This window comes from Tenebrio molitor, chromosome 7 (assembly GCF_963966145.1).
Source record: "Tenebrio molitor chromosome 7, icTenMoli1.1, whole genome shotgun sequence".
Classification (NCBI taxonomy): Eukaryota; Metazoa; Arthropoda; class Insecta; order Coleoptera; family Tenebrionidae; genus Tenebrio; species Tenebrio molitor.
Window position 1 is genome coordinate 7,576,580 of NC_091052.1, and position 14,670 is coordinate 7,591,249.

The following is a 14,670-nucleotide window of genomic DNA, read 5'->3' on the forward strand; positions in this document are numbered from 1 at the left end:
CTCTCTATTTTTAAAGCGTTTGCGCGCTATTCATGTTTCGATTTATTAGAGCTTCCAGAAGCGTCTCGTTCAGGATAGAATTAAGTTAAATTGGACTTTATTAATTTAAAATGTTTTACATATACCTACATATACATACTGTATTATTGTTAAACTAATATAAATCAATATACACGGTATGACTAATTATAATTTTTTTTTGACCTGAGTAACTAAAAATTATTTTAACTTTGTTGTACCTACTGAATTACTGCAAAATTCAAATTTTTGTGTTTTTAGTAGATACATTTGAAAAAGCAAAAGAAACAGAATAGTGTATTTTTTAAATGTAGGTATTCATAAATTCATTGAGAAAAATGGAGAAAATCTACTATTGGTAGATAGTCGATTGCAAAAAAATCGATTACATCAAATTTTCTATAAGCAAAGAACCACAAAAAATCTCATCATATAAAAATTGAGGTTATGTAGAGATACCTATTAGTAGCGCAGCATGTTAATAAAGTTAATAATAACTAATTTGAGAGTTTAATCCTAAATGTCTCACTTTGCCAAGCATTTTTAATAACACGATCAAGTTTTAAATGCGAGTTTGCGTACTTTCAAGGACATTAAAAATGACAGACGTTGGCTGGTAGACCAGCCATAGATATCATTAAATTCCCAAAATTTAGTAAAATTTTATTATTGCAAACCTAAATCAATAGGTCGTGCCTTGTGCTTCTTTGATTAAAAATAGTCTTATAGTTTAATTCATCCTTCTTGTTGTCAATTTTGATGTTACCGAGACAAGCAAAATGTACAGTTGCGGAATTAAAATTTCGGGCACTATTTTTCTGTCACTTCAACAAAATCTGTGTAAAGCACCTTCTACTGTCATCATGACTGACATTAAATCATCGCTTTGATATGTTGCCTACCCGTTATTATGCCACAAATGACAAGTTTTGAATGCCAAAAAGACAAAAACATGACAAGAGTAAAAAATAAGGTTATTAACGTAATAGTATATTATGATACGAGTCTTATAAGAAGCATTTTATCGCACGCACGGGTTTAGAGCACGACGAGCGTAGCGAGGAGTGCCCTAAAGGAGTAAGTGCGATAAAATGCCTTATAAACGAGATGTCATACAGTATTTTTTTAAATTTAAAACCGTTAAAGGATTCCATCCAAGGTCACGTCTGCGGTCTGCCGCGACACCACAGTATCCGTCAAAATTAAAAAATTAAATTTCACTGTTTTTAGTATTATTATTATATCACGCCTTTTCTTATTACGATACGCAAAACAGTATCGTAATAGCATCAGTACGAACGCAAAGTAGAAAAAGGTTGTTTTAGAGTTTATATGATGACATTGACAATAGTGCCCGAAATTTGAATTCTGCAACTGTACTCGATTTTTTTGCAATATACTCTAAGTGTTGAAAAGCTTTTGCAACGTTAATATAATCTTACTTTGTGATAATTAACCTAAAATGCGTAAATTTTTGACAAACCTCGTTTAAATTAAGGAATAGAGGAAAATGGCGTCCTTGTCCAATAATGACAGCTCAAATAACAACAAAAAAGTTACTAACGTTACCAAATTTAGTCTCTCATGTAAAAAAAAAACGTGCTATACCTACATCTAATAATTTTAGTAACTCTCTCTGTGTTGTCAAAGTTCTCTCGACCAAAAATTTACCTTTGTAAGTTCAGACTTTAAAAGGTTAGGATTCACATGACAGGGTTGCAAAGTGTACAGTTATTGCAGACATAAACATTGTTTATTTGACGGCCCTGTAATATAAACCGTCCTTTTAAATTATCTATTACTCGTAGAGCCAGTTTATAAAAAGAGAATTAAATATTTCATTCGAATTAAATTTTAATGTGCGATTAACCCATGGATCCGAAACTTCGATTGGTTCAATCAATCACGTGTTCAGTTAATCTCGCATTTGATTACGATTAACTTAATTTCGTAAACTGGCCCTTAATATTTTAGCATTTTTGGAGAAGTTGACCAACAACTTTTTTTTTCTTTTTTTAATGATTGTCTTTTAATTTTGATCACATTACATTCTATTGTGGTGAATTATTCAATAAAACCAGAATTCAGTATTTATTGTCATTTTGATATTTACACGCTATGATTGCCAACATTGAAGTAAAATAGTCATTGAGCAGTCTTACAAACGATCAAAAATACAAACTCCAATTACATAGTTAGTCGCGTGAATGGATAACCTATTATCCAGCGCACAGGATTTACTAAAATATTTAGTTAGATGGTGAAATATAATACCCAACTGTGGAACGTTAGTTTCATATTTTGGTTGAGTAAAAAAAGCAAAATATAGATGTCAATTAATTTGATTTATTTTGCACCAAGATCGTAATATGTAATATAAAATAATAAATAAAAACTTCTTGATTTTAAAATCTGAATTTTAAATGAGGTCCCTACGTACTTATTATGTGTAATTATAAAAAATATTTTACAATTTAGACATTTTGTAGTGGATAGTTAAACATAACAATGTTTGAGAGCCCAGACCAGTCTCAAGGAATTATTTCTATTGAAAATTTTCTTTGAATAACTTCTGAATCCCAAAATCTTATGACGTAGAATTAGCCTTAAACAAATTAGATAGATAACACAAAATAACTGCAGCTGCTATAGAATAAATGTTAAAGGTCAAGACCAAAACCAAAAAGTAATTATGAAAAATATCGATCAAATAATAAACTAAAATCAAAATTTATTTATAAATTCGTATGTTCTGCATTTCCATTAAAAATTATTTGACTTATTGAATGCAATAATTTTATGTTTGCGTTTGGTCTAAATTAGTGAAAAATAAAAGCATTACTTCATAGCTATTTGATAACGGATACTTGTTAATCTATTTTTTTAGGTTGACGAATTGCAGATGAAATGATAAGATCGTTCTAAGAACTGCAAATTTAGTCTACTTCTTCATTTTAACCTTAAATTTATCACAGGTTAGTTACCTTAGGTCATTTATAATTTACAATTCTAGATAAAACAGTAAATTTACAAAACTAACATTTTTACGATTGCAAATAGGTTTGTAGTTATCAAAGTAAAAACCAACGGAAAAGTCGAAATATCATCCATCGAGTGTACCTTGTTTGTGTTTAATTTTTTCGTAAATTTTGTTGATGGAACGTTCTTCTGCTATAACAATAACAAAAGTGTTCCATTCAAAGGTCTGCTCAAGCAAGCATAAAAAATCATTTTGACTCATTTTGACGCAGAAGACCTTCAAAATTTGCCCGTGCACTTGGTGCTCCACAGGTAATTGTAAAAGTCTTGCGATAAACCAGCAGTTTTTTTCCACAGTTTAATTGCGACCGATGTCACTTTGTCCGTCCATTGTAGGTAATAGATCGAATATGTATTAATCGATCGTCCTGTTCTCCTTCGCCCGGGTCAAGTTTCAGCAAAATAACAACAAAATTTGCACACAGGAATTAACACATCGCCGAAAAATATATATAAACAAAATAAAATGTATGTTTGTGCAATATTTGGCATGCTTTCACTCCGTTGTTAAGGCTGCGGGGCCAAGTAAACGTAGCATTGATTTTGATTTTGCGTTATGCACCAACGGTTGGTCAACGTTCAGCGATGAACGCGGTGAAAATTTTTGCATGGTCACAGCGGAGTTGCATAAACCAGCGAATTAGCGACGAGATGGGATACGTCGAGATGATGTAACAAATTTGGAAAATTTTCACATGATAAAACGATTTTGTGATTGGCTGTGTGTAGAATGTAGAGAATCCCACCACACGACCTTACATTTCGATTTCAATGGGAACGCTGCTCTCACATAGCAATGACCCGCATCTAGGACAAATGTTGCAATCCGGACGCCATTATAGAAGCTATTATTTGCAGTTACAGAGTTAATATTATACACAAATGAAATTTAGGACGATCGTTTTATATTTGTTTTTGAGCGGTTTTTCACTGCAGTTTCATTAAATCCTAGAAGAACTTTCAAACTTACGTACACATGTTCGCTGCCGCTATTGCTCTATCGTAAAATAATCCACCACGTGTTACATCACGAGTTGAAGCATCGCCTCCGGGAAAACTCCATTTGTTAAAACGACTCCGTACAACTCATTCCGACAAACTAAATTTAAAACGAGATTTTTCATTCGACCGTCACTGGAACAATAGGAGTTGCCGATATAACACCGGGCGCCATTAATACTCCGAGGGATCTGCTCACGAGCCACTAGTCAAAAAAGGTTTTGAGGGATTACGCCCCTTCAACCGAAGGGGACGGGCTCGACAAAAGAGAAAACCGGTAAAAACTGAGTGAGTCATCCAAAATCGGACGCCCAAAATAATTACGATAAACTTATCGTTCGATCTGAGTCAACCCCAAGTGCTCGACGCTGTTTGGGCGCCAAAAAGTAAAAGTGTTTTTCAGGGAGTCGATCATTTTTTAAGAAGGGTCCTGCAAATGCAGCTTTATCTGGGTTTAAAAATCAGAAAGTCGGTCTGACATTGGAATTTGCAGTAAAATTCCATCAGCAGGTATTAGCGGTTATTGAAAATATTGTTGTTGCAAAACAAGTAGTTTTAAAATTCGAGTATCTAATTTGTGTTAAGACGCATGTTTCGTCACCGGGACGGAGGCCATTGGCACCAGATATCTGATGCAAATAATTAGCATTAAACTTCAAATTATCAACTGACAAAGACCTGTAAAGAAACCGGGCCAATAAATAATTACATAAACGAAAACTTTTACTTTTAGAAAGCTCGAAAATTTGTTGGTGAAGAGGACGTTCGGAAACTGTAGACGAGATAAACAATATAAAAATGTCACATCCGCTGTTCGAAACCTGGCAAGGTGTCTGACTAATTTTCGACGATTTCGAAACCTTCACAGGTGTCGGTCGAGGTACCAGCGATATTTGTCAGGGCCGCAGATAAAAAGAAAATATGTAAATGTGCATGTTCGCGTTGTGAGACGAAAATTATTCGTAAACAGAAAATAGTTTGTCGGCGGGGTCTCGGTGAAAGTAATGATATAACCTCCTAGTTTCAGCTATCTTCGGTCAACATGCGGTAGACAGGTACATGGTTGTAGATAAGTGTGCAGAAAAAGGTTTAATGGTTAGATAATTGCGTCGAATCAATAGGAATTGAAGGAGGAAATGATGGCAAAAAATTCACCATGTGCGCAATAGAAAGTTGAAAATGGTAATTGCGAGGAACAATAAAAATACGTGTGGAGATTGTATGGAAACGATCAAAATCGTGCAGCGACCACAACACACAAAAAAGAATTTAATTCGGCGAGCGCAAAGAAAAACTTTTGCCGTTATTAATGTTCCATGGAGATATTTTTGTCTACCTATATACCAGAAATTTATGTTTTCTAGTTTGTTGAACTTTGGCGGTCGTAGTTGTTGATTTCTATTTTTTCGATGAGAAGTGCTCATAAACAAGAAAGAAAGGGTGGCATAAATCAATTTATACGTTCCCGAAGCACTTCCTACTTACCAACCTTATAGATATGGATATAAAACGCCACTAATAAAACCTGCGTGTTTACGTTGCATAATGATCTATTTTTGTTTAAAGTCTAAAAATGTCCACGATGGCGCCACTGTCATTTTTACAGGGAGTGACGGCGTGTTTCAACAACAACCCAACCTTTATACTTTTTGTTAAACAACTAATAAACAAGCCAATCGAGATTACGAACCTCAAAAAAATTTCCCTTAAATTACGTCCACAGCGCACGAAAAACTCCAGCCAGTTGGTTTCACTTGTGTCATGTCAAAAATGCCAACTGTCATTTTTAACATCGCACCGCTTTAGGTGGCGTTGAACCTATCACAGACAACATTTTTAGCACTCACGAGTGATTTTAAAATTTTTCTTCTCTTGCGTTTTTCATCGTAATTTTTATTTTTACACTTCGGAAGTAGATCATTTACACTTATCTTAATCTCAGATAAAAAGTGATAACCTATAAATTAGATTTGTAAATTTCTTTTTTATTGAACATTCTAGACTGTAATATGTAAATTGTTTGAAAAAAAAAAGTTTTTTATGTTTAGCATATTATTGCAGCTATCATTCTATTTTAATTTCAAATGACAATAAAATAAATAATTGTCAAGGTTATCATTTCTTTGTAAATAAAATGACTAAGTAGGCAACCATCTCTGGGATTATTTTTTAACAAATATCGTATTGCACAAGTGTTTCCGATAAAAATTTTCAATCGAATACTACTTCGACAATCACGCATATTGTAGCAAAATATTTCGTCACTTCTCGAAGATAACCCAAAAGAGAGCTGTACAGTTACGCGAACAGAATGGTAACCCAAAAATCAAAAATGTAAATGTTACGTCTGAACAACATGTGGTTACCACTGAGGTATCCTATTATGTGATCATGTTTTAAACATTTTTATTAGCAAATTAAACATTGAGATATTGTAATGAATTCATTCTGTTTATGTAAAAAGTCCACCCGTTTATGATCGACTGTATCCGCTTGATCGTTTCTTGTTCTGCTGAAATCTGCAATGCTCATTCTCGTCTTTTTTCCTTCAAACTTGTTATCATCACTTTACCTAGACCCACATCGTAGAACAAGTTAGAAATCATGCTGATCTTACAAATAATTAATGTAAATTTTAGTCACACATCTTCGGTCAAAAGATTGGTGAAAAAATATCTAAGTATAATGAAGATAACATGTTTTGAATATTAGTTCTGCATTTTATTAAAATGCAAGATATGAACTTTGTTCTTTAAACCCTGCCACTACAATGATTTATTTAACGGATCACACAACTTTTCACTGTCTCACGTATTTGATCTATTCATTGCGTTAATATTTTTTCAGACGTATTGTAGTATGTATTGTATTTTCTAATTAAAATAACAATAACAACGCTGTTTTTTAACTGAAACATTTCATTCTTTCAGCTCTGTGACGCCATTCAAAATTAATTTGAACGGTGAACGTTCAAATTTCACAATTAGCAATTAAAGTTTATGGCCAGCTCCTTCGCTTCCATCTTTTGTAATTATTTGACGTTCATTTGACAATCTCTTCGTTTATTAGGGATTTTGCGTTTATGCAACCGTTCTGATTAATATCCCTTTACCGGTGTCAACGTTTGACAGGCGCCACCCCAGTTTTCCCAACGATTCTTTGTGGTCTGGCAAAAACAGCCTTGAAAATTTTTCCCGTCAAGGATAATCTCCGGCAATCCTGAAACCCCAGCTCGACCTTTGCAGTTTTCAGCGTCTTTGTTCCTCGTTTCAAGGGCACGTTACGTCAGAGGACGACTGCGGCGCGCCGCTTCGACTAGCCTTCCTGACATAGTAACGATGACAATGCTACCAACAGTCATACAGCAAGGACGCGAAAAGTCCTCCACTTGTCAAATCACGGACGATATTAGCATTAACCCCGCAACCGTGACGACTGTCACATTGCACTTCCGGGATGAATCCGAGCCCGTTTTACTGCATTCATTAAATCGAATTAACGATATTTTTCATGGGGCGTTATAACCATCGGAGTCATCGATCCCGCTCCGGAAAATTTACGGCTTTCCTTCTCGCGGGCGAGGGACGAAATAAATTGCTACAAAATTCTGATCCCGGAACATCAATCACGTCAATCATTACAAAAGAAAATTAAACAAAAATAGAATCTAGTGTGCGTGTGTCGTTTGATTTGGAACGTACCGCACAAGTTAGTCTTTTGTTTTTTTTTTGTTTTTCTCTCTAACAGTTACAACGAATTAAATGAATAGCTTGAATTTTAAAAGCCGTTCGAACTTGTTGTGCTGCAACAAAAAAATCATTAATTAATTTCAGTAACGGAAAACGCGTCTTACGGAAAGTGACTCGACACGGTCATGTTTTGAGGACGTACAATGACCCCGCAGTTCTGCACCGCAAACGGAATGATGCGTCAGAGCTGCTTCACACGGTCGCGTTTTACGTAAAACTCTCGACTCCGGCTCGGGTACCGTTCGCTTTTTAATTTATGCACGCGTTCACAGTTATGTTTGTTTTGATTTAAGACGATATTTCGCACCAGATCGGAGCATTAATCGCCACGAGAAAAAATATTTGTCGAGCGTCAACTGTCGTCAGGAGGTGCTACATCTTCGACGAAAGTTTATCTCGTGGGGTCGGTGAGGCACAAGTGCGAGTCGCACTCGACCGTCACAACTGTCGGTAATTGAAAACAGCATAAGGAAGAGCAACGAGTGAAAGTTACAGTTTGAATAGTCCGTCGTGACTAGAAACCTTACGGCATACTTCAACGTCTGTGAGCAATAGTGAAACGAGTGAAAGTGTTAATGTGGCTGAACTACACTTACGTTACGTAAAGATGACTTTGCTCCTGGTTCGCAAGAACAAAAAATCGTTTTTTCCCACCGATATTTAAAATCGCCAAACAAAGCGCCGAAACCGTTCCGGGTTCAACACCACGACCGACTAGATTTAATCTCGCGGGGGATTGTACTGGAAATTGACTTTTCCCTCGTGGTTGTCGTCGAGTCCGGCCCTTGCGCCTCTTTATCTTATCGCAATTCGTCCATTCGGCCGTGCTCACAATTTGATAAAAAACAAACAATAAAACAATTAATCTATAGCTCGGTCGCATTATCAGTGGGAGAAGTTTCATTGACCTTACTTTATGAGCGTAAATTTGAATGTCAAGTAACGGTGTGTTCACGAATTTCGACGGCTCTCGTTGAAGCATTGTCCTGCGGAGCATTTTTTCATTTGTTTACCCCAATTCGATGGCGCAATCACGATTGGTTGGTACCCGTGCGCGAGGTACTCTAGCGCACAGGTTGCCCCACCCAGAGGTACCAACTTTTCAGTTTTTCAGACCCCGAAAAACGCGACGAAAACAAGCTCGTCCACGAATTTAAATTCGGGGTCAAAACATTCTTTATTTGATACTGCGTGACTTTAGATAATTGTAATTAACGTTCGCGTTAAACGCTCGTTAAAATAACTGCCACCGATGTGGTGTACGGTCACTTTTGTGCCTTTTTTCGGACTCAGCGATCGACTTTTATTTTGCTTCGCTGTTTAGAAAGGCAATTTTTGTGTTCACTTTCACCGCAAAACGGAAACATACCGTGACAATCTATTAGCGCAGAATTACGCAAGGAAATCTACTTATTTTCTGCTTTATACATTATCTTAACGCGTCCATTCAGCAGTCAGGTGAATACGTGCGGATGTGAATTTTTGATTCCCGCTTAACTTCCGTACCGGAATAACTAAAATTTTCGCTTGTAATCTAGGTCTGCATAAATTTACGACTATAATGTAAAAAAATCGCGTCTTACTTACAAAGTTCACTGTTTAATCGATTATATTCATCACCTGCCCTATATAGATAAAAATGATAAATATGTAATCAGTTACATGGCGTTGGCCGCCATGTTGAACGCTTGTCTTTTACATAAAACATGCACAAATTGATTCGTACCACTTAAAATGGATTCCGCTCAAATACATTTCATTTACAAATGAACGTTCCAACTGGGAGAAAAACTACTTGTTCATCCACAATTCAAATTTCATTTGGAATGATTTGTTCGCGCGAGTAATTGGCACCTTTTTTGACACTTTTCAAATCGGTGAGAGTTACCAACTGCACAAAAACGAGACCTTTCCGTTTGCACAAAAACGAAAGCACCGAAACCCATTCAGATAAATGAAGATTTCCGTTCGTCAGCTTCATTATAATCTGTTATTGTGTAACTCGAGCGTACATTCTACTCATCGAAAAAAATTTCTCTATTGATAGATGGTCATTGTGATAAATGCAGACATCACCGAGAGGAAGCAGTTTTAAAAAGAAAAAGTCGAATGAGAAATCCGAGTGGCTGATAAAATCGCAGTTCCGTAATCGCGGTAAAAGACACATTGATTTAATAATAAAATTAATTAACCATCTGAGAACGGTGGTGGTGCAATCACCTATCAAACGTTATTAACGTAATAAAAATCTGAACCATAACGATTATTATGCGATGAGAAAACGGCAGGATTTTTAGTTGCGCAACACATCGGTGAGATAACCCCGCAAAAAATTAGCAAAAGTGTTATTTGTGCCGAAATTTGATAGAGAGAGAGAGCGGAGCCACAAGTAGAATCCTGGCACGATGATTCATTTAACCCTCTTATTGTTTTTCCTGTCGTGACAAGGAACAATGAACATTTGACACCACCGTTTCGTTTTAATCATTTTCAAATGTATGCAGAAGGGAAAGTTTCAATGCTGGCGTGCGAAATTTGCTTGAAGATATTGTCTTCATTTACAGTCCACTTACCTCATCAGATCTACCGCTCGAAGATGTCAAAAACCGAAACAAACGAATTTACTTCGATAAGTCGTTCGGTGTTGCGATTCGAGAACAGTTCAGACTTATCAAGATGGTCCAGTGCTGTCCAAATCTATTTTTACCTCTTGTTCTCCATTCGAACTCGGGATAAATCAATTCGGCGTATTATTAGTTTCCATCGACACCCGCTTGGCAAAAATTCGACTTAATGGACTAACAACTATACAAGATAAACAAAAAATTCTCAGAAATAAGTATCGAGCCCACATTTGGATCATCGACTTTCCAGATAAAAGTGTATTTCTAGAAGCGACCAGGACTACACTGGGAAAAGGCTTCGCAGCTGCTGCGTCATGTCTGAGCTTGTTTCTTAAATATCTCGCGATTAATTTTTTCCTATCTAACGGTATCTTGCATTCAGATTACAGTGAACATTTTCGCAAATACAAAAATACCCACTTGACGAGATTTCGTGATGAATTAGGTGCGAAACGCTTGCACATTCGTCTTCACGATGGATTTGTTTCGCGCTCTTTTTCTCGTCGTTCTTTTCAGACGAACGCGCTCATTTATATAAGTTATCTGAGCCTGTTGAGCAATTTTCGGGACAAAGATGAAACAGACGTGCGAAAGCCGCAAGTGTTTGTGGGTGGCGAGACTTAAGTGTTGGTGTCTTGCTCCCCAAAACTGTGCGAGTTTAGTTGGATGAATTTAATTAATGATCAGTTCTGTGACGATTTGGTCGCATTTTGGTAAAAAATGTAAATGTGATGACGCTTATCTCCGGTTTGGTCGAATTTTGTCATTTGTAAATTGATTAGAAAAGTTTAAAACGCAATAACAGTTTGTGGATGAGTTTGTCGTTTGCGTTTCAGATATCTGCATCATATGGTTCAAAAGTCAAAGATTACCCTAATTGAAAACTGCAATTTGGTTTAATGCACTTAATAGCTGTGCGAAAACAACTTCAGTTTCATAAAATATCTAAGCGAATGGGTCGTTTTTATTCTTGTCAAATGAAGAATGGGAAAAGTTGTTGTGCATTACAGTTTGCACTTGAAAGATCAGCATGAGAAAACCTTTTAAAGATAAGAAATACGTATCTGATAGATTAAAAAAAATTAAGAGTTTATATGATTTGTACAAGATCCTAATTGATGTCATTAAAATAGTATATTATGTTATGAGGAGCAAAAATGAAGTTTTATGTGCTGCGGCTGGTAGATAGAAATCAGCCAAAGCACATAAAACCATTTTTGCTCCGAATAACATATACTATTTTTTCTTCAAACCTTCATAACAAATTATTTAAGACATGTTAAGAAACCAGGTAGGAATTTCAAATGATTTAGCTAGTTTACTTTACTGCCGCTCATCAGCGGAGATAATAACTTCACGGACGCCCTCAGCGGAGATAATAACTTTATCTGCCGCTCGTCAGCTCGTTAGATGCCATGACAATGAAGTGACACTTTAGCATTATCAATGCAGCAGGATTATGTCATAATTTACATTAATGGTTTTATGTGCTTTGGCTGGTTTTTCTGCCTCACTGCGTTCGGCAGCCAATCTACCAGCCGCAGCACATAAAACTTCATTTTTGCTCCTCATAACATAATATACTATTTCTCAGTTTTTTGGCCATCATTAAACTAAATTAACTGATTTTAATTTTATTAACTGAGATTTCTGAAATACTTTGCGAATTCAAAAAAAATGTTGCTGGGACAGCTTTTATTATTTTTTTTATGAATTAGTACAATTAATAATATGTAGTAGATTATATCATTAAGAGTAGAAGTGAGTCTTTTTGTGCTAAGCCCAGAGATTGAAGACCGAGACGAAGTCGAGGTCGAACTGGGCGACCTTCTACTCTAAATATGTAATACCTATTTTATCTTCAAGCGGGTCACAAAAAAAAATCAAACATGAATTCATTTATTTTCTTTTGCTGCAGTACAGTAAAATGACAATTTTCAAATCAGTAATTTCTAGTTCTCTTGTTACAATATTAGGATTAGTTCTTGAAGGTTCAATGTAAATTAGTAAAGTCTACTAAAGTTAAAAGTTTATTTTTTAACGTTGAACGGCCATCTTGCTGTTTTTGATTTTGACATCTGCCGTCCATGCATATGGGCGAATCGTGTTACACCGCAGTGGCACCGGTTAAATATTGAGTAATCATTTCGTTATTTCGCTTTTTAGAGGCTTTTTTGTAATGGGGATCATTTAATTATTAAATATGTATTTCGTGTAATTATTGATAAATAAATCGTGAGAAATGCTTCAAATAACATTTGACTCGGTCGAGCCGTCTGTGGACATTTCAACTCTTAGGACTTGAAGTGTTTCAAGTCCGGTTACAAAAAAAAAAACACTTCAACCGTTTCTATAGAGATACCCAAAGGCGCGATTTTCCACCGCTTGAAGATAAATAATATATTTAATTTAGTTCCTTGAGTACAAGTACGAGTACCTATACCTAGTATAAAGTAATTATTCATTTACAATAAAATACTTGTACTGATTAAAAGTGTGTATTTAAAATAATTCTTCAATACTGATATAACAAGATCTTCATTAGAAACAATGGAAATATAATTACGTTTAAGTGACAAACGTAGTTGAACGTCCATTAATTATAAGTTTTTCGAGCATTTTCAATTCTGTACATAATTTATTTAATCAATAAAAACATAATGAGCTAAAGACAGAGACATTACTTATTAATTAACATGTTGCAATGTTAAATATCTTTGTGATAGTTTAAAAAATCCTTTTTGAAAAAAAATATTTTCTTCGTATTTTCCGACGAATATTCGGAAGAACCAGATGACTCAAAAAATATCTGAATAAAGACCATCCATATTCAAAATTCTCACCCACACATTATAAAAAAATATGTTATCTTCATTAAAAAAAATTCCTGGCTCTGTCTTATTTTCTTTTGCTCAGTGAAAAAATATCAATGTCAACTAACCAAAAAAATATATTTTTTTGAGGTTATAGCTGTAGAACACCCTCACAACTTGTAAAGTAACAAATAAAATTGTTTTAATTTGTCAATTTGCATTTCTAAATTGTCACCTTTGGCACAGATTAAAGATTTTACACGGCAACAGGGGTCAAATGTCATGTTTTCTGAAAGGTGCTTTGTCCTCTACCTAATATGTGGTGAAAGAAATTTTTATTCTGGTCGATCAAAAAAAAATCCAGTAAACTTTGGTATAAATAAAATTCTCATCAAATTAAATTCTCCAAATGAGTTCTACTGATTTCCTGAGCGATAGCCAAATTGTATTCAAATTTGTCGAAAACGTTATGACTACGAATAATCTGCGGTCGAATTTATCGAATTTTAAATCTCGCCCTTAATCAGTCAATGTCATCGAAGTTTACTTTTATCCTCCATTGTTTCAACGGAAGGATTTAAAAAATACTGTTAGACAGAGGATGTAAAGGTTTTTAAAAAAATCTGACATTTGACCCCTGCTCCATTTAAAATTTTTGGGTTGCCCCCCCTTGTGCCGCCAGTGGGTGCAATACCAACATACAATTTATGCCAAAAGAAATGTCAATTGTAAAGAATTTTATTCGTTGTTTTGCCTTCGCTCCATACGTAAGATGCGAGTAGAACGTGTCACTTCGTAAAAATGTAAATACATATTCAAAAAGAAAAAATTGAATAATGCAAAAACAATATAAAATTGACGAGAGCGGAAGAAATGCGAAATCTCTTTAGACCCTCTCTCGTAACCTGAATGGTTAATTTTTAAACCGAAAAATAAATCTCCGCAACAGTAGAAGAACGTGCCGTGAATTTGAATCGGTGTCGTATCGACTTTCCGTTTCGTATCAGTTCTAGCGAAAAACGAGTTGGACCTGAAAAAATGTAAAAATTCGCAAAGTTTCCGATCTTCGGAACACGCACTCCAGTTCCGAAGTGCGTCAGTCCCGCCGCCACTATTTATTCCAGACCGGCCCGATAAAGCAGAAGTCATTCAACTGTCCAAAAAGTGATAAGATTTATCAAAATATTCACGACCGCAAAGGTGGTTGAACAGCATTTTATAAATAGCTCAGGTTTATGAATTAAATATTGATTGAAACATGGCATCGTAATCGCAGCAGAGCTGGCCAACGAACGGCACGGGAAAGTACAATTTTTTTTCTCCCGTCGAGTTACGCAAGACGTGCGAGAGCTGCTGGTCCCGTGGACTCGGCCATAATCAATTAAAAAGTGTAATAACAAAATTAGAAGTTCCACACGATTGCAATGA

At 35.5% G+C, this 14,670-nt stretch overlaps 1 protein-coding gene across 3 annotated transcripts in view; it reads right to left on the minus strand.

The window, feature by feature from the left end:
• LOC138135373 (hormone receptor 4-like) overlaps positions 1 to 14,670 on the minus strand; it is a 31,422-nt gene that overhangs the window by 15,877 nt on the left and 875 nt on the right. The window contains exon 1 of one of the 3 annotated variants that reach the window (XM_069054086.1): positions 5,747 to 5,902. The exons of the other annotated variants lie outside the window; for them this stretch is intronic. The gene's annotated coding sequence lies outside the window, so the exon portion shown is untranslated. Of the gene's footprint in view, positions 1 to 5,746; positions 5,903 to 14,670 lie in introns of those variants that run through there. 3 annotated transcript variants of the gene reach the window in all.